The sequence below is a fragment of the Trachypithecus francoisi genome, unplaced genomic scaffold (genome assembly GCF_009764315.1).
Source record: "Trachypithecus francoisi isolate TF-2019V2 unplaced genomic scaffold, Tfra_2.0 Lachesis_group4, whole genome shotgun sequence".
In the NCBI taxonomy this organism is placed as follows: domain Eukaryota; kingdom Metazoa; phylum Chordata; class Mammalia; order Primates; family Cercopithecidae; genus Trachypithecus; species Trachypithecus francoisi.
In genome coordinates, this window is record NW_022681469.1 from 127,234,449 (window position 1) to 127,256,933 (window position 22,485).

At 46.9% G+C, this 22,485-nt stretch overlaps 1 protein-coding gene across 10 annotated transcripts in view; it reads right to left on the minus strand.

Moving 5' to 3' along the window:
* Nucleotides 1-22,485, minus strand: part of RABGEF1 (RAB guanine nucleotide exchange factor 1) — a 1,203,668-nt gene that overhangs the window by 1,048,164 nt on the left and 133,019 nt on the right. For 3 of the 10 annotated variants that reach the window (XM_033193393.1, XM_033193391.1, XM_033193390.1), the window contains exon 1: nucleotides 6,970-7,131. The exons of 5 other annotated variants lie outside the window; for them this stretch is intronic. The gene's annotated coding sequence lies outside the window, so the exon portion shown is untranslated. Of the gene's footprint in view, nucleotides 1-6,969; nucleotides 7,139-22,485 lie in introns of those variants that run through there. 2 more of the 10 variants (XM_033193392.1, XM_033193394.1) reach the window with 2 other exon arrangements.

Genomic DNA, 22,485 nt, shown 5'->3' on the forward strand with positions numbered 1-22,485 from the left:
CAAATTAATCGAACCTAAAAAGGGAGCCATGGGAACCCGAACTTGAAGCTGGTCAGTTAAAAGTTCTGGAGGCCCAGAGTTGCAACTGATGGGGGTTAGGAGGGGCAGTAATGGGGACTGAGTCCTCACCCTGTGCAATCTGACACTATCTCCTGGTAGATAGCGCAGGAAGTGAACACTATCTCCTGGTAGATAGTGCTGGAAGACACCCAGCTGGTGTGGTGTGTAGGGGAAGAATCCGCACACATATGGTCATGGAATTCTTCTGCATTGATGATGCTGTGGCGTGAGCAGAGGAAAAACACAGTTTGAGGAGGTTTTTCCCTGCACAACTGGGCATATCATAGGTTCTCAATTCTTTGTTGAAAGAACAATAACTGAATGAATAAGGTTATCGTAGAGACCATAGAATAACATGGCTATAAATAAAGCAATGATACATACTAAATGCTTAATAAATACAAAAATCCCTTCCCCGGGACCAGGTGCAATGGTTCATGCCTATAATTCCAGCACTTTGGGAGGTGAAGGTGGGAGGATGGCAAGTGTTCAAGACCAGCCTGGGCAACATAGCAAGACCCTGTCTCTATTATTTAAAAATGTTCAAAAATCTCTTCCTCTCATGGGTGATAGCCATTATGTTCTGGATGGGCGTGGTGACTCATGCCTATAATCCCAGAACTTTGGGAAGCCGAGGCGGGCAGGTCACGAGGTCAGGAGTTTGAGACCAGCCTGGTCAACACAGTGAAACTCCATCTCTATTAAAAATACAAAAATTAGCTGGGCATGGTGGCATGCACCCGTAGTCCTAGTTACTCAGGAGGCTGAGGCAGGAGAATCACTTGAACCCAGGAGGTGGAGGTTGAGGTGAACTGAGGTCGTGCCACTGCACTCCAGCCTGGGCAACAGAGAACACTCTGTTTCAGAAAAAAAAATAATAATAATAATAATACATGCTAACCAACTTTACAAGGGAAAATAAACATCTATGGGATGGTTAAACAAACTGGGGCATGACCACACAAGAGAATACCTAACACTAAAAAGGACAAAATATTAACACATGCAAAAACCTGGAGGGTCAAGAGCAACATGTTGATTTTTTTAAAAAGTGTATCTTAAAAGGTCACATACTGTAGGATTTATACAACCTTTCCAAATGACAAAACTACAGATATGGAGAACAAATTAGTGCTTTTTCCAGGTTAAGAGTGGTGAAGAAGGCAAGGGAGAGGAGGGGAAGGAAAATGGTATAAACAGTTAACCCAGCAGGCCTGTGTTGCTCAAATGATGCACATTCTCAGACAGGCCTGCTTGGTCAGCTGGGTTAGACTGGCCCTTGGTCAGCTCCTAGAAACTGAGGTCTTGTACTAGGCCTATGCCCTAAGTGATAAGGGTGTTTTGTATGGTTACGGTACTGAACCACACTGTTCCAGCTTGTCTAGATATTTTGTGCAAATTGTATGATTTATGGTAAACACCTGCTTTCCTTTTGGAGTTGCTCTAACAGTGATCAGTCCCAAAGGGACTATATGCCTATGTGATATGGTTTGGATCTGTGTCCCCACCCAAATGTCATGTTGAATTGTAATCCCCAGTGTTGGAAGTGGGGCCCGTGAAAGGTGATCTGATCACAGGGCAGTTACTCATGAATGGTTTCGCACCATATCCTGTGGTTCTGTGCTTGTGAGATCTGGTTGTTTAAAAGTGTGTAGCACCTTCTCTCTTGCTCCTGCTCCCACCAGGGGAGACACTTTGCTCCCCCTTTGCTTTCCACTGTGATTGGAAGCTTCCTGAGGCCTCCCTAGAAGCAGAAGCTGCAATGCTTCCCATACAGCCTGTAGAACTGTGAGCTAATCAAACCTCCTTTCTTTATAAATGACTCAGTATCAGGTATTACTTTATAGCAATGTGAGAATGAATGAACGAATACACTATGTGACCAGCCTCCAATAAAAGCCCTGGATTCTGAGGTGTACATGAGCTTTCACAATAAAAAAACACCTCACACGTGTTGCTAGAGTTTACGGCTGGGGAAGTAAGCACATCCTGGGCAACTCTGCTGGGAGAAGACTCTTCGAATCTTAACAGTGCTGGTGTCCTGTAGAATCTGCTCAGTGCACAACTACCCTTTATTAATCCTGCTTTGTATCCCCTCACTGCAACAAACCATAGCAAGGAATAAGTATGTCCTGTGAGAGCCCCAAGCGAATTATGAAACCTGGGGGCAGCCCTAGGGACTGCTGACACAGGATGTGACTAAAAAGGCATGAAGGAAGTCATTGGGGTAATGGAATAGTTCTGTATCTTGACTATCGTGGTGGCTACAGGAATCTACGTATGAGATAAAATGTGCATGACACTATACACATACATTGCACAAATATCAATTTCCAGGTTTTGACATTATATTATAGTTATGTAAGATATAACCATTAAGCAAACTAGAAGAGTACACAGGACCTGTCTGTACTATCTTTACGGCTTCCTATGGATTTAAAGTTCTTAATTATTCCAAATTTTAAAGTTTTGTTAAAAATCACACATGAGGCCGGGCGTGGTGGCTCACGCCTGTAATCTTAGCACTTTGGGAGGCCGAGGTGGGTGGATCAAGAGGTCAGGAAATTAAGACTTTCCTGGCTAACACGGTGAAAGTGAAACCCCGTCTCTACTAAAAATACAAAAAAAATTAGCCGGGCATGGTGGCAGGTGCCTGTAGTCCCAGCTACTAGGCAGGCTGAGGCAGGAGAATGGCATGAACCCAGGAGGCGGAGCTTGCAGTCAGCAGAGATCGCACCACTGCACTTCAGTCTGGGCAACAGAGCAAGGCTCCCTCTCAAAAAAAAAAAAAAAAAATCACATGTGAACATTTTTTAATAAAAATAAACACCTATCATGGGACCAATGTGTATCAGTTAAACACACCACTCATTCTGCTGCTTCTAAGTATAAATAGAGAGCAAGGGTACCACCAAAAGAGAGTGCCATCATTTGAAAGGCTATGTAGTGGTGGTGACAGTGTCTGTTATGGTAGAAGGTAGGAGAGTCGGCACACCCAGATTGGACATCAGAGCTACAGACGGCATAACCTGTAAACATAGGAAGAAACATGGGGGATCAACTGCATGAAACTCAACTCTTTCTCTCCTGGGTAGGCAGACCTGTCCCTAGACAGGTAAGCCCCACCAGCACTGGTTACAGGAGGGAGCTCTGAGGGGCCACACGCAGCTCCTGTGGGAGCACTGCATTCCAAAAAAGAGGAGCTTGATCGAGCAACCTGGACATAAAGAAGGCACAATTCAATTGGTCCCACTTATGTCAGAGAAGACAGAGTAAAAATGATCTCTGCTGCTGGGACAGTTAGGATTCTATAAACTGTGCCCCAGGGCTAGGATTTATTCCGGGTCCAGGTACCCTAAAAAGGACAGAGAGGTACAAAGCTTACAAAGCTCCCAGAACTATTAGTACTCTTTCTTAAGGCTCTGGATGCAAGCCAGTTTTGTCTCAGAAAAGCAAAACAAAAACACTTTGCAGATGTGAGTAGTTTCCCGCTGTCCTTCTTGAGGGTCCGCTTCCTATTCCTGGGTTCAATGTCATGCCCTCAGAAGTCACTCCTCTCTCCAGGCAACTCATCTGGGACTTACAGGAAACATCCCATCAATTCTAGTAAAACGATAAGCTATCCTTTGACCTCAGTTAAGGAATAAAACTTATGGGTGATTTTTTTCCCTTAAATTTTTTTTCCCAGTAAGAAGAGTAAAGAATATTCATTATTGGCGGAGAATGCAGTGAGCCGAGATCATGCCATTGCACTCCAGCCTGGGCGACAGAGTGAGACTCCATCTCAAAAAAAAAAAAAAAAAAAAAGAACACTTACTATTTACAAAACCCGACATATATAGACAAGTAGAAAAAAAGTTTTCGTCATCATTCAGAGACAGTTACTGTATGTGGTACATATTCTTATAATGTTCCCTCTGCACTCATTCAACAAATATTTATATACTGATGGATTACTGTACAACAGGCACTTGGGACACAGGCACTTGAGACAGGCACTTGGGATACAAATGTAAGTAAAAATACATCAAACAGTTTGCTAGAAACAGAAACAGAATGCCAAAGGGTATGTGCCTTTAAAATTTTGACATATACCAAACTGGTTTGACAAAACATACTATTTACATTCCCACCTACAGTGTATGAGAATCTGGTTTCCCATAACCTCACAAGCATAACATTATTGAACTTTAATTTTCTGTCAATCTGACAGGCAAACAAAAAAAAAATCATTTAACGTGCATTTCCCTAAGGTTAGCCCTCTTTACAGACATTTATTGGCATTAATATATTTTCTTTGAAGAAATTAACTGATCTTGCTCATTCTTCTATGTCACTACTATTTTCTTTCGATTTATAGGTACTCTTCTTATATATCTTTCAGTCCTCACCTTCATGGTATGAAGACACCATCATTCTAATAAAAGGCTTATTAGTATTTCCAATCTGTAATCCAAGGTTCACCTACTTTCATATGATTAAATATAATGCTTCCAAAATGAATGTGAATGTCAATGTCAGAGTTTTAATGTTAAATATAACAAAACAGTATTTGTCCAAACGTTAGCCTGGACAAATAATTCCAAATGATAATCAACTCCCTGGAATATAATGTAGAGTTGACTGCTGCTGGAATGAGCAGAGCAAGCAGGGCAGCATTCTTAAGGAATGAGTTCCAGACAACAGTCTTCTATTGTACCAGATCAAGCCCTCCTTGGTTAAGCAAAATTGTAACTCTAATCTGAGCATGCCATTCTCTGGACTAACAGCTCAAAATTACACATAAGATAATCTGGCTACTGTAGCCTACTTTGTACCATTCTCTATGCTCTCGCCCAGGGAAGCAGCACAAATGGTCAATTTATTCACTAAGTTACTGACCAAAAATTATTTCTCCTAACTCCACCTAAAGGAACAACAACCTGCGACACATGAGATGGTCTCTGTTAAAGGCATTTGTTTTCTTTACCTTTTTTTCCTTTTCTTTTCTCTATCTGACATATGGTCTTGCTGTATAACCCAGGCTAGAATGCAGTGGCATGATAACAACTCACTGTAGCCGTGACTGCCTGGGCTCAAGTGATCCTCCCCACTTTAGCTTCCCAAGTAGCTGAGACTACAGGTGTGCACCAGCATCCCTTGATGCTTGAGGCGACACTTGAGGTACACTTGAGGTGGGAGGATTGCTTGAGTTCAGGAGTTTGAGACGAGCCTGGGCAACACAGCAAGACCCTATCTTTACAAAATATTTAAAAATCAGCTTTCTGTGACAGCACCCATCTGCACTCTCAGCTACTCGGAAGGCTGAGGTGGGAGGATCACTTGAACCCAGGCAGTTGAGACTTCAGTGACTCACGATCATGTCACTGTACTCCAGCCTGGGTGACAAAGAGAGACCCTGTCTCCAAATAAATAAGCACCTCCTTATAGTTACTGGTCTCCTCTCCTTTCGTTCCCCCCTCTCCATCACTCCACCCTGTTAGTCTGAATGTTACTCATTCTTCAGGACACCTGCAGAAAGTATTCCCTGATCCCTTCCAGGCTCCACACCCAACAGCATGGCCTAAATCCCCGGTTCCTTCCCCGGTGCTCCATCTTAGCTCACACTCCTTACCACACTGTTTTCAAAGTATCTTGACTGTCCCTTCTCCTCAACCGGCTAACTTCTAGAGAGCAGAAACATGACTGCTTACAAGGTCATTAAAAATTCAAATCCTGAACATTTCCTAATCCTGCGGATATGAATCAGTAACTCGTAAAAGCAAAATGTTATTTATCATTAAATATTAACAATATAATCACGTTTTCATCTCTGGCAAGTTTCTTGGTACAACAATTTTAAGGAACAGACTCTTTAACAACAGTTAAAGCCGCGCGCTGGCTCATGCCTATAATCCCAGCACTCTAGGAGGCTGAGGCAGGAGGATCGCTTAAGGCCAGGAGTTTGACACCTGCCTGGGCAACATTGTGAGATCCCATCTCGAAAAAAATAGTAAATAAAAACAAAGCAGTTTTAGGTTTAGAGGGGGGGATAGTAGCTCTCCAAGCCAAAAACCAACTCCCAAGGTGCTCCTGTAAACTCGCCCTGGAAAAATCTATCTAATCTCAAAGGCAAAACGAGCCCACGGGCGCCCACGACACATTTCTCAACCACAAGGATTGGTCACCCGCGCTGAGACACCGCCAGCTGCCTATGACCTAGCCTCCAAAGCGGCAGAGTCCCTCCCTCTCTCTCTCTCTAAACTTCCGCGATGGCATCCCCCGGCTCTCCTCCTACACCGTTCGGAAATAGGGACTTCGACTCCTAACCCCAGCCCCACAGCCTCACCCTCAGCCACGGGGTGGAAGTCAGGACCACAGGCTTCAAATCCCCTCCCAATTCCGGTACGCTTCTGTCCCCCCAGGGTGATGCGGGATCAAGTCCCGGTGCCCCTGCCGCGGCCTGGGGCTGTGGTCTGGGTCCGCGCGTCCCATCCCGGCGCGTTCCGGGGAGGTCCTGGGAGGGGCCACGCGCGAGCACAGATGTTGCTTTGGAGCCCGCGTCCTGGACGGGAAGTGGGAGCCAGGCGGAGGGAAACTGCCGGAGAGGGAGGCAGCCAGGAAATGCTGCGAGGCAGGCCGCCAGGAAATGCTGCGAGGCAGGCCTTCGGAGCTTGGCCGGGCGCTGGAGATTCCGGCAACTAGCGCCTGAGACGGAGAGGCCGCGCACTGTGAGGATTAAAGGAGCCGAGGGCGGCCTGGAACGGGGCAGGCGGCGCTGACCGGGCGGGAAGGTGGGACGAAGGACAGCGGGAGGCACCGACGAGCAACTGCCCCCGCCGCGCGGATGGCATAGACCAACTGCCCCGCCGCCCCGCTCCCGGAGCTGAGAGCCGCGCAGCTCTTAGGCCCAGTCCATCCGCTCCGTACCTCGCCTGCGTCTCCACCGGCGCCCAAAGCGCCGCTCGCCCGCGTCTTTCGGGTAGGTCTCGGCTCCGCGGCCCGCTCCCGCCTCACACCCATCCTTCTGCTCGCCCCACTCCCGGCACTGCCAGCGAATGCAAGTTAGGCACGGAGTGCACACGTCACTTCCGGCGCCTTTGGCTCGTGACGGGAAGAAGTGCGAGCGGATCCAAAGGTGGCAAGTCCCTGTAACCCCACCTACTAGGGAGGCTGAGGCAGGAGGATCGGTTGAACCTGGGAGGCGGAGGTTGCGGTGAGCCGAGATTGTGCCACTGCACTGCAGCCTGGGTAACAGAGCGAAACTCTGTCTCAAAAAAAAGAAAAAAAAAAAAGGAACCCAAGATCAGATCACAGAACTAGCAGGTTTGGTTTCTCCTGAGGCCTCTCTCCTTGGCTTACAGATGGTCACTGTCAGGCCTCTGAGCTCAAGCTAAGCCATCATATCCCCTGTGACCTGCAGGTATACATCCAGATGGCCTGAAGTAACTGAAGAATCACAAAAGAAGTGAAAATGGCCTGTAACTGCCTTAACTGATGACATTACCTTGTGAAATTCCTTTTCCTGGCTCATCCTGGCTCAAAAACTCCCCCACTGAGCACCTTGTGTCCGTGGCCCCTGCCTGCCAGAGAACAACCCCCTTTGACTGTAATTTTCCTTTACCTACCCAAATCCTATAAAACGGCCCCACCCCTATCTCCCTTACCTGACTCTCTTTTCGGACTCAGCCCGCCTGCACCCGGGTGAAATAAACAGCCTTGTTGCTCACACAAAGCCTGTTTGGTAGTCTCTTCACACAGACGGGAAAGTCACCTCTTCACTGTGTCCTCACATGGCCCTTTCTCTGTGAACACGCATTTTTGGTGTCTGTGTCCAAATTTCCTCTTTTTATAAAGTCACCAGTCGAATTGGATTAGGGCCCACCCTAATGGCATCATCTTAACTCACCTCTTTAGAGACCCTGTTTCTAAATACAGTTACATTCTGAGGTACTGGGGTTAGGACTTCAGCATATGAATTTGGTGGGGATCACAATTAAGCCTGTAACTTAATCATAATTACTTTAAAAATAAATAACATGGTGCTATAAGCAGGCAGGAGTGAGGGTTTGGGAGCCTAGGGAGACCCTGATAAGATGATGGCTCCAAGTTGACACCATAAGGGACTATGAGGGTGAAGCCACATGGGAAGGAAGAGGAGAAGGAAGATGCCAGCAGTTCTGGAGTTTAAGCAAGACTTAGGTGACTTTCAGACTGGTCACTCATCCAAATATGAAAAATCTCAGGACTCAGAAAATGATAATGAGGAAAGAGAGAGACCCTCTCATATTGTTTTATGTTGTTCTATACTCAGTACCTGTTTTAAGAAAAAAACAAGTAAAACCAAAGACAGGCAGCCCGGCACCAGGCCCGAAATCAGGCCTGGGCCTGCCTGGCCTAAACCCAGTAGTTAAAAATCAACTCATAACTTAAAAACCGATATTATTCATAGATTCCAGACATTGTATAGAAGAACATTGTGAATCTCCCTGCCCTGTTCTGTTTCTCTCTGACCACCAGTGCATGCAGCCCCTGTCACATACCCCCTGCTTGCTCAAATCAGTCACGACCCTTTCATGTGAAATCTTTAGTGTTGTGAGCCCTTAAAAGGGACAGAAATTGTGCACTCAGAGAGCTCAGATTTTAAGGCAGTAGCTTGCCGATGCTCCCAGCTGAATAAAGCCTTTCCTTCTACAACTCCGCGTCTGAGAGGTTTTGTCTGCAGCTCATCCTGCTACAATAGGACTAAGCAAAAATGCAGCACCAGTGCAGATGTTTTGGCTTCTTGTGTAGCTCATCTCATATCTCCCAGTTACAAAGTTTCTTTGTATTTATTGTAGAATCAGTCTTGCTGGGATATAAACCTGTATTCTCCTGTTTTGTTCCCAGGGAAGAGATGTCACAAGTCTGTTCATTTATTGGAATACTATTATTTATCTTTTCTGCAGACTTATTTTCTGCAAGTTGTTTTGGCTTTTTTTTCTGTAACTGGATCTGGGTAACCTGGCAGTGCAGAGCCAGACCCTGGGCTTCAAGACAGGGACACGGCTGGGCGCGGTGGCTCAAGCCTGTAATCCCAGCACTTTGGGAGGCCGAGACGGGCGGATCACGAGGTCAGGAGATCGAGACCATCCTGGCTAACACTGTGAAACCCCGTCTCTACTAAAAAATACAAAAAACTAGCCGGGCGAGGTGGCGGGCGCCTGTAGTCCCAGCTACTTGGGAGGCTGAGTCAGGAGAATGGCGTAAACCCGGAAATTGGAGTTTGCAGTGAGCTGAGATCCGGCCACTGCACTCCAGCCTGGGCCACAGAGCGAGACTCCGTCTCAAAAAAAAAAAAAAAAAAACGACAGGGACACACTACCCACCAGCCTAGGGACTCAGCTGGACTAGTTAGTCGACTTTGTCAAACTCTTCATCTGGGAAACAATGTTAGATTCTGGTGAAATTTAATTCTGAATATGATCTTATCTATTATAATTTTTAAGGTTTTCTAAAAATCAAGTACTCTGTACTTCTGTCAAGCTTTGGAGCCTAAATTAGAAATAGTCCTGAAATCAAAGTCTGATTTCTGCCTGTTTTTTTCCTTTACATTCTGTTTCAGCTAATGATGCTTGTTCATTTTTTGAACAGCTAAATAGCAGCTTGGACTCAAGTTCACTATAAAGTTCACAATTACTCCTCGGCCATTTCCAGCCAACAGTGGCTGGCATGTTCCAGCCATGCCTTTCCTCATTTCGGTCACCCACTGACATCTAAGTTGCTCCCTAAATCCAACAGTGTGTGGGCACTTGGCACATAGTTGGTCTCCATGCTGGACATCCGTGACAATGGCCCATTTGATTTTTTTCTTTTGTTTTGTTTTGTTTTGAGACAAAGTCTCACTCTGTTCCCAGGCTAGAGTGCAGTGGCATGATCTTGGCTCACTGCAACGTCTACCCCCGGGTTCAAGCGATTCTCCTGCCTCAGTCTCTTAAGTAGCTGGGATTACAGGTGTGCACCACCACACCTGGCTAACAATGACTCATTTGAGATTCTCACCTTCTGGCTTCTAACTGCCACCTCCCCTCACAGTTAGGTAGACTTGATCCCATCCAAAATCTAGTCTTTTGGAATCCCCATGTGATGACCATCATCTCATTTCCTCAACACCCTTGTGTCATAAGCTTGCTTTCAGACCTTATCAGGCTTTGGACATGTACACCTTTCCCATTTGCAGAGTCCAGAAACTGGCCCCTGTCTTATTGCTTCTTTACTTCATCCAGGTCCCATCATTCCAACCACACTTCCGCAGGATAGCCCCATCCTTTGATGCTCACTGCCCGAGCACTGCCTCTACTTGTCATCTTGCCAGGACCGCCCAGCTGTCTGGCTTTCTCCCTCTCCCATGCTGATCGCTGGGCCTTGTGAGACAAATGAAAAACTGATCTCATCTGAGTTACTACAACTCATCAGAGCTGGTTTTCTCACTTCATCCAGGTCCTCAGTGCTGCTTGGCAATTATTGTTTGTCTTCACGCAATTTCCTCTCTGTTTCTCCCACAATGGCTAGCCCAAAATGTCACCACTTTGCTCCAGCACCTTCCTTGACCTGCCTGTTTCTTTACAGTTATCTTTATTTGCTGATCCCTCACTTCTCTAATTAAAGGTATAAATTATTCAAATTACTCTTGATTTCTTTCTCCTAACACAAATGACCCTAAAAACAAGACAGGTCAGATGACCCAAGGAGACAATGATGGTGTAGACCTTTCTTTTTTTTTTTTTTTTTTTTTTGAGACTGGGTCTCACTCTGTTGCCCAGGCTGGAGTGCAGTGGCCTGATTACAACTCACTGCAGCCTCGACCTCCTGGTCATAGGCAACCCTCCCACCTCAGCCTCCTGAGTAGCTGGGACTACAGGCATGTACCACTACACCAAACTAATTTTTTTTTTTATTTCTTGAAGAGACAGGATTTCACCATGTTGCTCAGGCTGGTCTGGAACTCCTGTGCTCAAGCAATCTGCCCATCTCAGCCTTCCAAAGTGCTAGGATTACAGGTATGAGCCCCTGCACCCAGCCCAATATGTAGGCTGGTCTTACATGTCAGATATAAGGTTCCAATAATTCCATGTTATTTATTTTGAATGGGTGACATGTGAATGCACGTAGGATGGCATTTGGGCAGAGCAGCAGCGCCCGAGTTCATCTTCCTCTCTTGGGTGGGACATCAGGAATAGTCCCCGCTGGTGTCCACTTTGGGAAGCTCTGGGTTTCAGCTGACCTCTGCTTCTCATGGGTACCTAACTGCAACTTGCAGTGCCTTTTCTCAGTCAGGCATAAGAGCTGGAACTTCTGTTAATCTCTCAATATTTGCATAGGTAATGAAGTGTCTTCTGAAGCCAAAATATTTGAAAAGGAATGGCCCCCCCTTATTGTGTGGGTCAAAATCTCAGGTTCACCTTGGCTGCTCCAGGCTGCTGTGGATAGACATCCCTGAAGGGGTTCTTTCAAAAGGTGCCTCTAGATCTTGAAACTGTTGATTATATTGCAACTGTCACACCTACAAGGACTGCTGGCCTCAGCCAACCCCTCATCATGGAGCTGTAGAAATAAGGGAGAGGCTGCCCCTGCTCATGGCCCTCTGTATAGCCTTACTGAGGGGTTCAAGTGTGTCTCGGGTAAGGCAGGCTAGGAGAAAAGATATACAGGGTTTTCAGCTATTGGAATGCTGGATCCTTAGCCAGGGATAGGGTAAACCATGTCCTGAAAAGACAGAATGATTAGGTAAAAAACAGGTCACAAATGGCCAGTACTGCTTATAAACCCCAGAAATCCTGGGACACGGTGAGAGCCTTCCACTCGGGAAACATCACTTGATACCTTGGTTGGACTGTCTGGAAATCCTACCTTTGGATCTCAATCCACAAATCCAGGTTGTCCCAGGAGTGTTGTTGCCACAAAAGGGTCAGAATTGTCATGCAAACAGAGAAGAGTGCTGACGGGTGTTCAAAATCAAATCATAAATTCCATCTCAATGGAATCCTCTAGCCCATGGAAGTGGTGGAATATTCCTGCAGGTAACTGGACAGGGGATTTCCTCTCATTGTTCTGCCTCTCTGGACCAATGGGAGTTTCCAAATACAGCCGCCTTTGAAGAATAAAATTAGATAATCGGGTGGAATATCCCCTGAATATGTCTGGAAGCAATTACATTCTGCCTTGACTCCTGGGAGTGCTGAGTGAATAATGCCTCCCTCATTTCATCTAATAGTGATATGGTCAGCTCATTAGTGAAGTTCATATTTTTGTAAAGAAACTCGGGGTGAACTCGGTTTCCAGGCAAAATATTTATTTATTTATTTATTTATTTTACTTTTTATTTTAGAGACAGGGTCTTGCTCTGTCACTGAGGCTGGACTGCAGTGGTGCAATCATGGCTCACTGCAACCTCAACCGCATGAGCTCAGGTGAACCTCCCACCTTAGGCTCCCAAGTACCTGGGACTGCAGGTGCAGGCCACCATGCCTGGCTAATGTTTTTGATTTTTTGTTTTTTGTTTTTTGGTTTTTGTTTTTTTTGAGACGCAGTCTCACTCTGTCGCCCAGGCTGGAATGCAGTCGCATGATCTCAGCTCACTGCAACCTCTGCCTCTTGGATTCAAGAAATTCTCTGCCTCAGCCTCCTTGAATAGCTGGGATTGCTATTCCACCTGCCACCATGCCTGGCTAATTTTTTTGTGTTTTTAGTAGAGATAGGGTTTCACCATCTTGGCCAGGTTGGTATTAAACTCCTGACTTTGTGATCCACCCACCTTGGCCTCCCAAAGTGCTGTGATTACAGGTGTGAGCCACTGCACCCGGCCTGAATTTTGTTATTTTAGACATAGGTTCTTGCTATGTCACCCAGGCTGGTCCTGGACCCTGGCCTCAGGCAATCCTCTCAAAGTGCTGTAGGATTACAGGTATGAACCACCATGCCTGGCCAGGCAAAATAATTAGATTCTTCCTTTCTGGTGCTGAAGCTGAAGCTAGTGTCTCTGCTCAGTGAGATCCTACAGGCATCCTCTGCAGCTGTTGTGGAGGTAGATACAGCGTTTCCAGGATGTGTATCCACCTTACCTTACCTTAGGTGGATATAGAGCCTGCAGGATCCTCTGCTGCTGCTGCTGCTGCTATGGAGACTGAAAATGCTCTCCAGTGCCTAGCAGGCCAGATGTAAAAGCTGACCTGGAAAGCAAGGGACATCAGTGCTGAGAGCACCTACCTGCCTGAGAATAAGCAGCAGACAGTCCTGGGTATGGCATCACTGTCATGGTTGCCTAACAGGTATCAGATAAGGCATGGCCAGAAGTGGCCAATCAGCTTTTAAATGCCAAAGACAGGACAGTTACAAACAGAGGGGAGAGGTGGAGAGGACATGGTGAGAGGGACAGTAAACACCTGCAACATGTGCACACACAGGTGGGCCCTTGGGGCAGAGTCAGCTGAGGTACGGTTGGTGATGAAGATGCTGTGTTGAGAAACTGGATACCCAAGGCATTTATAAAAGTTCATACACATTGTAGGGACTTAAGCCTACTCATGATACCACCCGGACGTCTTTACAAAAATACTGAAGATATAAAGATTTCTTCAATTAGACTCTGAACCTGTAAGTTTCTTTTAATGAGGGTCAAGCCCCAAGTTTTGTGTTGCTATGTGATTCTATTTCTTGATTTTAATAATGACAGAGAAAAGTATGGATACCTTCATTCCAGAAATCTACTGGGGCTGGGCTATTTGCCAGGATCACATGATACGGGGAAGAAATGAGGGTCTGTATTACATTAAGAGAATCCTGGACAGGCGTGGTGGCTCATGCCTGTAATCCCAGCACTTTGGGAGGCTGAGGCAGGTGGATCACCTGAGTTCAGGATTTTGAGACCAGCCTGACCAACATGGAGAAACCCCATCTCTACTAAAAATACAAAATTAGCCAGGCATGGTGACGCATGCCTGTAATCCCAGCTACTCGGGAGACTGAGGCAGGAGAATCGCTTGAACCCGGGAGGCAGAGGTTGCATCGAGCTGAGATTGCACCATTGCACTCCAGCCTGGGCAACAAGAGCGAGACTCCGTCTCAAAAAAAAAAAAATGATGGCAAAGGCCAAGCGTGGTGGCTCATGCCTGTAATCCCAGCACTTTGGGAGGCTGAGGCAGGCAGATCATGAGGTCATGAGATCGAGACCATTGGGCTAACACAGTGATCCCCCCCATCTCTACTAAAAATACAAATTATTAGCTGGACATGGTGGCAGGCACCTGTAGTCCCAGCTACTTGAGAGGCTGAGGCAGGAAAATTGCTTGAATCAGGAAGGCAGAGGTTACAGTGAACTAAGATCATGCCAATGCACTCCAGCCTAGGTGACAGAGCGAGACTCCGTGTCAAAAAAAAAAAAATCAGTCTGGCGCAGTGGCTCATGCCTGTAATCCCAGCACTTTGGGAGGCCGAGGCAGGCGGATCATGAGGTCAGGAGTTCAAGACCAGCTTGACCAATGTGGTGACCCCAATCTCTACTAAAAATACAAAAATTAGCCAGGCATGGTGACGGGCGCCTGTAATCCCAGCTACTTAGGAGGCTGAGGCAGGAGAATCGCTTGTACCCGGGAGATGGAGGTTTCAATGAGCCGAGATCGCGCCACTGCACTCCACCCTGGGCAACAGAGACTCTGTCAAAAGAAGAAAGAGAGAGAGAGAGAGAGAGAGAGGGAGGGAGGGAGGGAGGGAGAGAGAGAGAGAGAGAAAGAAAGAAAAAGATAAAGAGAAAGAAAAGAAAGAAAAAGGAAGGAAGGAAGGAAGGAAGGAAGGAAGGAAGGAAGGAAGGAAGGAAGGAGAGAGAGAGAAAGAAAGAAAGACATGCCTGAGACTGGGTAATTTATTAAAAAAGAGGTTTAATGGACTCACGGTTCACCATGGCTGGAGAGGCCTCACAATCATGGTGGAAGGCAAAGGAAGACCAAAGGCACATCTTCCATGGCAGCAGGCAAGAAAGCATGTGCAGGGGAACTGCCCTTTTATAAAACCATCAGATCTTTGAGACTTACTCACTATCATGAGAACAGCACGGGAAAAACCCACTCCCATGATTCCATTACCTCCTACTGGGTCCCTGCCACAACATGTGGGGATTATGGGAGTTAAAATTCAAGATTTGGGTGAGGACACAGCCAGACCATATCACTGGTTTTTCCCCAGGTTCCCCCACATAAATCAGGGGATGCAGATGGATACTTCTGAGAAAGGGCACCATTGAGGTCTAGATACTGAATACACTGAGGTCCCAGCTCTTGCTCTGCCAGAATACCCTGTCCCACCTGCTAGGAGCTCCCCTCAACCACCTCCCTGTTCAGGAGGTGCCCATATATTCAAGAAAGTTTTCATAACTTTCTTTCTTTCTTTTTTTTTTTTTGAGACAGAATCTTGCTCTGTCACCCTGGCTGGAGTGCAGTGACATGATCTCAGCTCACTGCAACCTCCACCTCCCAGGCTCAAGAGATTCTCATGCCTCAGCCTCCTCAGTAGCTGGGATTACAGGTGCACACCACCACACCCGGCTAATTTTTTGTATTTTTAGTAGAGATGGGGTTTTGCCATATTGGTCAGGCTGGTCTCAAACTCCTGACCTTTTGTGATCCACCCCAGTTGGCCTCTCAAAGTGCTGGGATTACAGGCATGAATCATCACACCTGGCCAGTTTTCATAATTTTCTTTACTTCCACTATAGTGGGAGAACTGTCTTCAGAGAAAACCATCGTGGACAGGCAGGTTGGCCCAACCAGGAACAGGTTTCAGTGAGGTGTTTTAGAAGCAGTGATGCCTGTGTACCCTGGTGAGAAGGAGCATGGCATGAACATCAGAAACCAGACTTCACCTTAGAGAAGGAGAGGCCACAGGGTGGGGTCTGAAGGAGCAGTTCTCACAAGTGATCCTGTGGGCACTGGGGCCACACCATGCACCTTGGTGCACAAGTGTCAATGTGGTTTGGAGTGGGGTAGAGGACTCAGGGTATTGAAAGCATCAAGGCATCCAGCAGAGAGCACCCAACTTTACTTTCACCCACAGACTGATGTACACAACTTTACTTTCATCCACAGACTGATGCACTCGAGGAAGTGTTACTCCACGACGACCTCAATGATACACACAGAACCTGTTTGCCAGGCCCATGCCACAGGCTGTAATCTCAAAATGGGGGCCACCAAGGCTTGTTAAAATAACTGGGACTCAGAGGAAAATTTTTTTAACATTATTATTATTTTTGAGACAAGGTCTTGCTCTATCACCCAGGCTGGAGTGCAGTGGTGTGATCATAGCTCACTGCAGCCTCTGTCTCCCAGGTTCAAGCCATCCTCCTGCCTCAGACCCCAGGTAGCCAGGACCACAGGCGCACACCACCACACCCAGCTAAGAAAACAATTTAAACATTTTATTTATTTATTTATTGAGATGAAGTCCTGCTCTGTCACCCAAGTTGGAGTGAAGTGGCACGATCTCAGCTCACTGCAACCTCCGTCTCCTCAGTTCAAGTGATTCTCCTGCCTCAGCCTCCTGAGTAGCTGGCATTATAGGTGCCCGCCACCATGACCAGCTTATTTATTTATTTATTTCTTCCGAGACAGAGTCTCGCTCTGCCACCCAGGCTGGAGTGCAGTGGCGTCATCTTGGCTCACTGCAAGCTGCGCCTCCTGGGTTCATGCCATTCTCGTGCCTCAGCCTCCGGAGTAGCTGGGACTACAGGCGCCCACCACCACACCCAGCTAATTTTTTATATTTTCAGTAGAGACAGGGTTTTACCATATTAGCCAGGATGGTCTCAATCTTCTGACCTTGTGATCCGCCCGCCTCGGCCTCCCAAAGTGCTGGGATTATAGGCGTGAGCCACGGCGCCCAGCCTAATTTTTGTATTTTTTGTATTTTGTATTTTGTAGAGATGGGGTTTCACCATGTTGGCCAGGCCGGTCTTGAACTCCTGACCTCAGGTAATCCGCCCGCCTTGGCCTCCCAAAGTGCTAGATTACAGGTGTGAGCCACTGTGCCGGCCTAATTTAAACATTTTAAAATTTTGTTTACATTTTTAAATAAAATCTCAATTTGGTTTTTAAAAAAACTCTGTCTGGGTTGTGATAACTCACATTTGCAACATCAGCACTTTGGGAGGCTGAGGTGGGAGGATCACCCAGGAGTTCAAGATCAGACTGGGCAACATAGGAATACCCAGTATCTCTAAAAAGTAATGATAGGCCAGAACTGCTTGAGTTCAAACTCTTGGCCTCAAGCAGTTCTGCCTCAGCCTCCCAAGTAGCAAGGACTACAGATTTGAGCCACCACACTGGCTTTTTTTTTTTTTTTTGTAGAAATGGGGTTCTCACTATGATAGCCAGTCTGGTCTTAAACTCTAGCCACTCTTGGCCTAGAGTGATCATCCTACCTTGGCCTCTCAAATGGATGAGATTATAGGCCTGAGCCACCATGCCTGGCCATCTAGTCTCTAAATGCTAGTTAACTGCTTTGATGGAGCGGTCACGGTGGCTCACATCTGTAATCCCAGCACTTTGGGAGCCTGAGGCGGGTGGATCATGAGGTCAAGAGTTTGACCTTCAAGGTTTAAGCAATTCTCATGCCTCAGCCTCCCGAGTAGCTGGGATAACAGGTGCCTGCCACCATTCCTGGCTAATTTTTAATATTTTTAGTAGAGACAGGCTTTCACCACGTTGGCCAGGGTGATCTCAAACTCCTGATCTCAAGCGATCCACCTGCCTTGGCCTCCTAAAGTGCTGGGATTACAGGCACAAGCCACCAGGCCCAGCCAAGATTCGGCCTAATTTTTTTTTTTTTTTTGAGACGGAGTCTCGCTCTGTCCCTCAGGCTGGAGTGCAGTGGCACGATCTCCGCTCACTGCAAGCTCTGCCTCCTGGGTTCACGCCATTCTCCTGCCTCAACCTCCTGAGTAGCTGGGACTACAGGCGCCCCCCAACACACCTGGCTAATTTTTTGTATTCTTTAGTAGAGACAGGGTTTCATCATGTTAGCCAGGATGGTCTCAATCTCCTGTCTCCTGACCTCATGATCTGCCCACCTTGGCCTCCCAAAGTGCTGAGATTACAGGCGTCAGCCACCTCATCCAGTCTTTTTTTTTTTTTTTTTAAAGTTTATTCATTTTCTTTCTGAGACAGAGTCTCACTCTGTCGCCCAGGCTGGAGTGCACTGGCACTATTTCTGCTTGCTGCAACCTCTACCCCCCAGGTTCAAGCGATTCTCCTGCCTCAGCCTCCCAAGTCGCTAGGACTACAGGTGTGCACCATGCCCAGCTTTTTTTTTTTTTTTTTTTTTTTTTGAGATGGAGTCTCGTCCTGTCACCCAGGCTGGAGTGCAGTGCCGCGATCTTCACTCACTGCAACCTCTGCCTCCCAGGTTCAAGCAATTCTCCTGCATCAGCCTCCAGAGTAGCTGAGACTACAGGTGCGTGCCACCACATCCAGCTAATTTTTAGTAGAGATGGGCCCGGCCCCAAAGATCTTTTTAAGGAGCTGAACAAACCAGTATTTTTTAAAGAAAAAAGTAGTGGGAATGGCTGGGCGCGGTGGCTCAAGCCTGTAATCCCAGCACTTTGGGAGGCCGAGACGGGCGGATCACGAGGTCAGGAGATCGAGACCATCCTGGCTAACACTGTGAAACCCCGTCTCTACTAAAAAATACAAAAAACTAGCCGGGCAAGGTGGCGGGCGCCTGTAGTCCCAGCTACTCGGGAGGCTGAGGCAGGAGAATGGCGTGAACCTGGGAGGCGGAGGTTGCAATGAGCTGAGATCCGGCCACTGCACTCCAGCCCGGGCGACAGAGTGAGACTCCGTCTCAAAAAAAAAAAAAAAAAAAGTAATGGGAGTATCTAGTACAACTAAAATCGGGAATCAAAGTCAGCAGTTAAACATTCCAAGCTGGGCACAGTGGCTCACGCCTGTAATCTCAACACTTTGGGAGGCTGAGGCAGACGGATCGCATGAGGTCAGTAGTTCGAGACTAGCCTGGCCACCAGTGAAACCCCATCTCTACTAAAAATACAAAAATTAGCTGGGCGTGGTGGTGGGTGCCTGTAGCCCCAGCTACTCGGGAGGCTGAGGCAGAATGATCACTTGAGGCCAGGAGTTTGAGACTAGCCTGGGCAACATAGTGAGACCCTGTCTCTACAAAATAATTCTAAAAATTATCTGGGCATGGTGGTGTGAGCCTGTTGTCCCAGCTACTCCAGAGGCTGGGATGAGAGGATCACTTGAGGCTAAGAATTGGAGGTTGCAGTGAGCCAGGATTGCACCACTGCTCTCCAGTCTGGGTGACAGGGATGGATTTTGTCTCCAAAAAGGAAATAAAGGAAACAAGGAAGGGCTTCTCTTCCAAATACTCCCACTTCATTAGGGGCAATTACAAGATTCCAGGAAACATGAAAAACCTATCCTGAGTACCTTTTTGGATGTATGCTAATAGGAAAACAAATCTCATTAATTAACTCATAGACGGCTAAGAGAAAGGAATCTTAGGGGACATGTGGTTTCACTCCCTAAGTTTAAACACGAGGGAACTGGGTACCAAAGAGATGAAATAACTCACCAGGTAGAGAGAGAAGAGCCTGTCTTACCACAAGGGGTCTCTCACTGAAAACCCAGCAAAACTCGTCCCCTGCCTGCATTCTCCAAGATCATAGCCCAACAGAGGATGGAAATGTCTTCACTTCAGAGGACAACCGGTTTATCCTTTGCCTTTTACACTCCTTTCAGCGAGGAGTATTTCTCAACTTTATATTTGTGCAAACTCTTGAGCAGCACAAACTCCTGAGCTAAGAGACACTTCACTCTTAGCAATTGAGGGCAAAGGCTGGAATGCTTTGGCACCGCTCCAGGCTCCCTTCCCAGAAGTCTGGGGTGGCAGAAAAAAAAAGCGTTTATTTTTCACACTGAGTAGAGACTTGGCTCATCAAGTAAAGGTAAACTTACGCTTTTGCTCTTTTTTTTTTTTTTTTTTTTCGAGACAGAATTTCGCTCTTGTTGTACAGGCTGGAGTGCAATGGTGTGATCTCGGCTCACTGCAACCTCCACCTCCTGGGTTCAAGCGATTCTCCTGCCTCAGCCTCCCAAGTAACTGGGATTACAGGCACACGCCACCATGCCCGGCTAATTTTTGTATTTTTTTAACTTTTTAATTTTTTTATTTTATTTTATTTTTGAGATGGAGTTTCACTCTTGTCACCCAGGCTGGAGTGCAATGCTGCGATCTCGGCTCACTGCAACCTCTGCCTCCAGGATTCAAGTGATTCTCCTGGCCTCAGCCTCCTGAGTAACTGGGATTACAGGCACCCACCACCATGCCCAGCTAATTTTTTTGTATTTTTAGTAGAGATGGGATTTCACCATCTTGGCCAGGCTGGTCTCGAACTCCTGACCTCAGGTGATCCACCCGCCTCAGCCTTCCAAAGTGCTGGGATTATAGGTGTGAGCCACTGCACCCGACCACTGGGTGACAACTTTTAAGTAACTGCCATGTACTTAGTAAATTGATAGGTATAATTGTGTGTGCCAAGGCAGATCACTGCCCTTAGGACTTTATGATTTTGGTGAAAATCAAGAAAAATATAAATAAAACCTTTATTTCAAGCTCTATCTAACAAATGTGTAGTATTACCTAGTGAAAACTGTCTGGTAAGTAATGGGTAAGAAATGGTGTACATAAGACTCAATTCAATGTTAACCCCAAATCTGTATTTCTACGGAGCTAAAAATCTTGGGATCTTTGGGTTTTTCTTTGGCAAATTCAGTATTTTGGGGAAGAAGGAAGGAAGGGAGGGAGGGAGGAATTTTCAGGATTGAGTTGCATTTACTGTCAGTCAGTATTAACCACAGTCTTCTACAGAGACCTAATGTCTTTTCATAAACCAGAATGCTCCTTTAGTAATTCCAAAATAAGCAAAAGAGGTCATTTTTGGCTGGATGCAGTGGGTCACACCTGTAATCCCAGCACTTTGGGAGGCCAAGGCAGGTGAATCACTTTAGTCCAGGAGTTCAAGACTAGCCTGGCCGACATGGTAAAACCCCAGCTCTATTAAAAATACAAAAATTAACCAGGCATGGTGGTGCGTGCCTGTAATCCCAGCTACGTGGAAGACTACGTGGAATCCCAGGGCAGAAGAATCATTTGAACCCTGGAGGCAGAGTTTGCAGTGAGCCGAGATCACACCACTGCACTCCAGCCTGGGTGACAGAACGAGACTCTGTCTCAAAAAAAGTCAACTTTATTTTGCGGGGGGCGGGGGCAGGGGTTAAGTCCTAACAAAGCAGCTCATTATTTTTTTGAGTATTGGGGAGGGGGTGTTTAATCTTGTTAGACAAATAAATGACTGTTGTTCTCCCCTCGGAGTTAGTTAGTAATTTCTGAAAATCAGCCGAGCTTGTTGGCTCACACCTATAATCCCAGCACTTTGGGAGGCCGAGGTGGGCAGATCACTTGAAGTGAGGAGTTGAAGACCAGCCTGGTCAATATGGTGAAACCCCGTGTCTACTAAAAATACAAAAATTAGCCGGGGGTAGTGGCACGAGTCTGTACTCCCAGCTACTTGAGAGGCTGAGGCAGGAGAATTGCTTGAACCCGGGAGGCAGAGGTTTCATTGAGCGGAGATCACGCCACTGCACTCCAGCCTGGCGACAGAGCGAGACTCTGTCTCAAAATAATAATAATAATAATAATAATAACAACAATAATAATAACAACAACTGAAAATCCAAAATTGAATAAGTTTCATAATGAAACCACTTTTTATTTGTTTTTTGTTTGTTTGAGACAGAGTTTCGTTCTTGTCACTCAGGCTCCAGTGCAATGGCGCAATCTCAGCTCACCGCAACCTCCGTCTCCCGGGTTCAAGTGATTCTCCTGCCTTAGCCTTCACAAGTTGCTGGGATTACAGACAGGCATGAGCCACTAACCCCGGCTAATTTTTTTTTTTTTTTTGAGATGGAGTCTCACTCTGTCACCTAGGCTTGAGTACCCTGGCGCCATCTTGGCTCACTGCAACCTCTGCCTGCCTCCCAGGTTCAAGTGATTCTCCTGCCTCAGCCTCCCGAGTAGCTGGGATTACAGGCACCCGCCACCACACCCAGCTAATTTTTGTATTTTTAGTAGAGACGGGGTTTCACCACCTTAGCCAGGCTGGTCTGGAGCTCCTGACCTCCTGATCCACCCGCCTCGGCCTCCCAAAGTGCTGGGATTACAGGCGTGAGCCACCGTGTCCGGCCGACCCCCCCCCCCCCCCCCCCGCTAATTTTGTATATTTAATAGAGACGGAGTTTCTCCATGTTGGTCAGGCTGATCAAGAACCCCCGACCTCAGGTGATCCGCCCGCTTCAGCCTTCCAAAGGGCTGGGATTAGAGGCCTGACCCACCACGCCT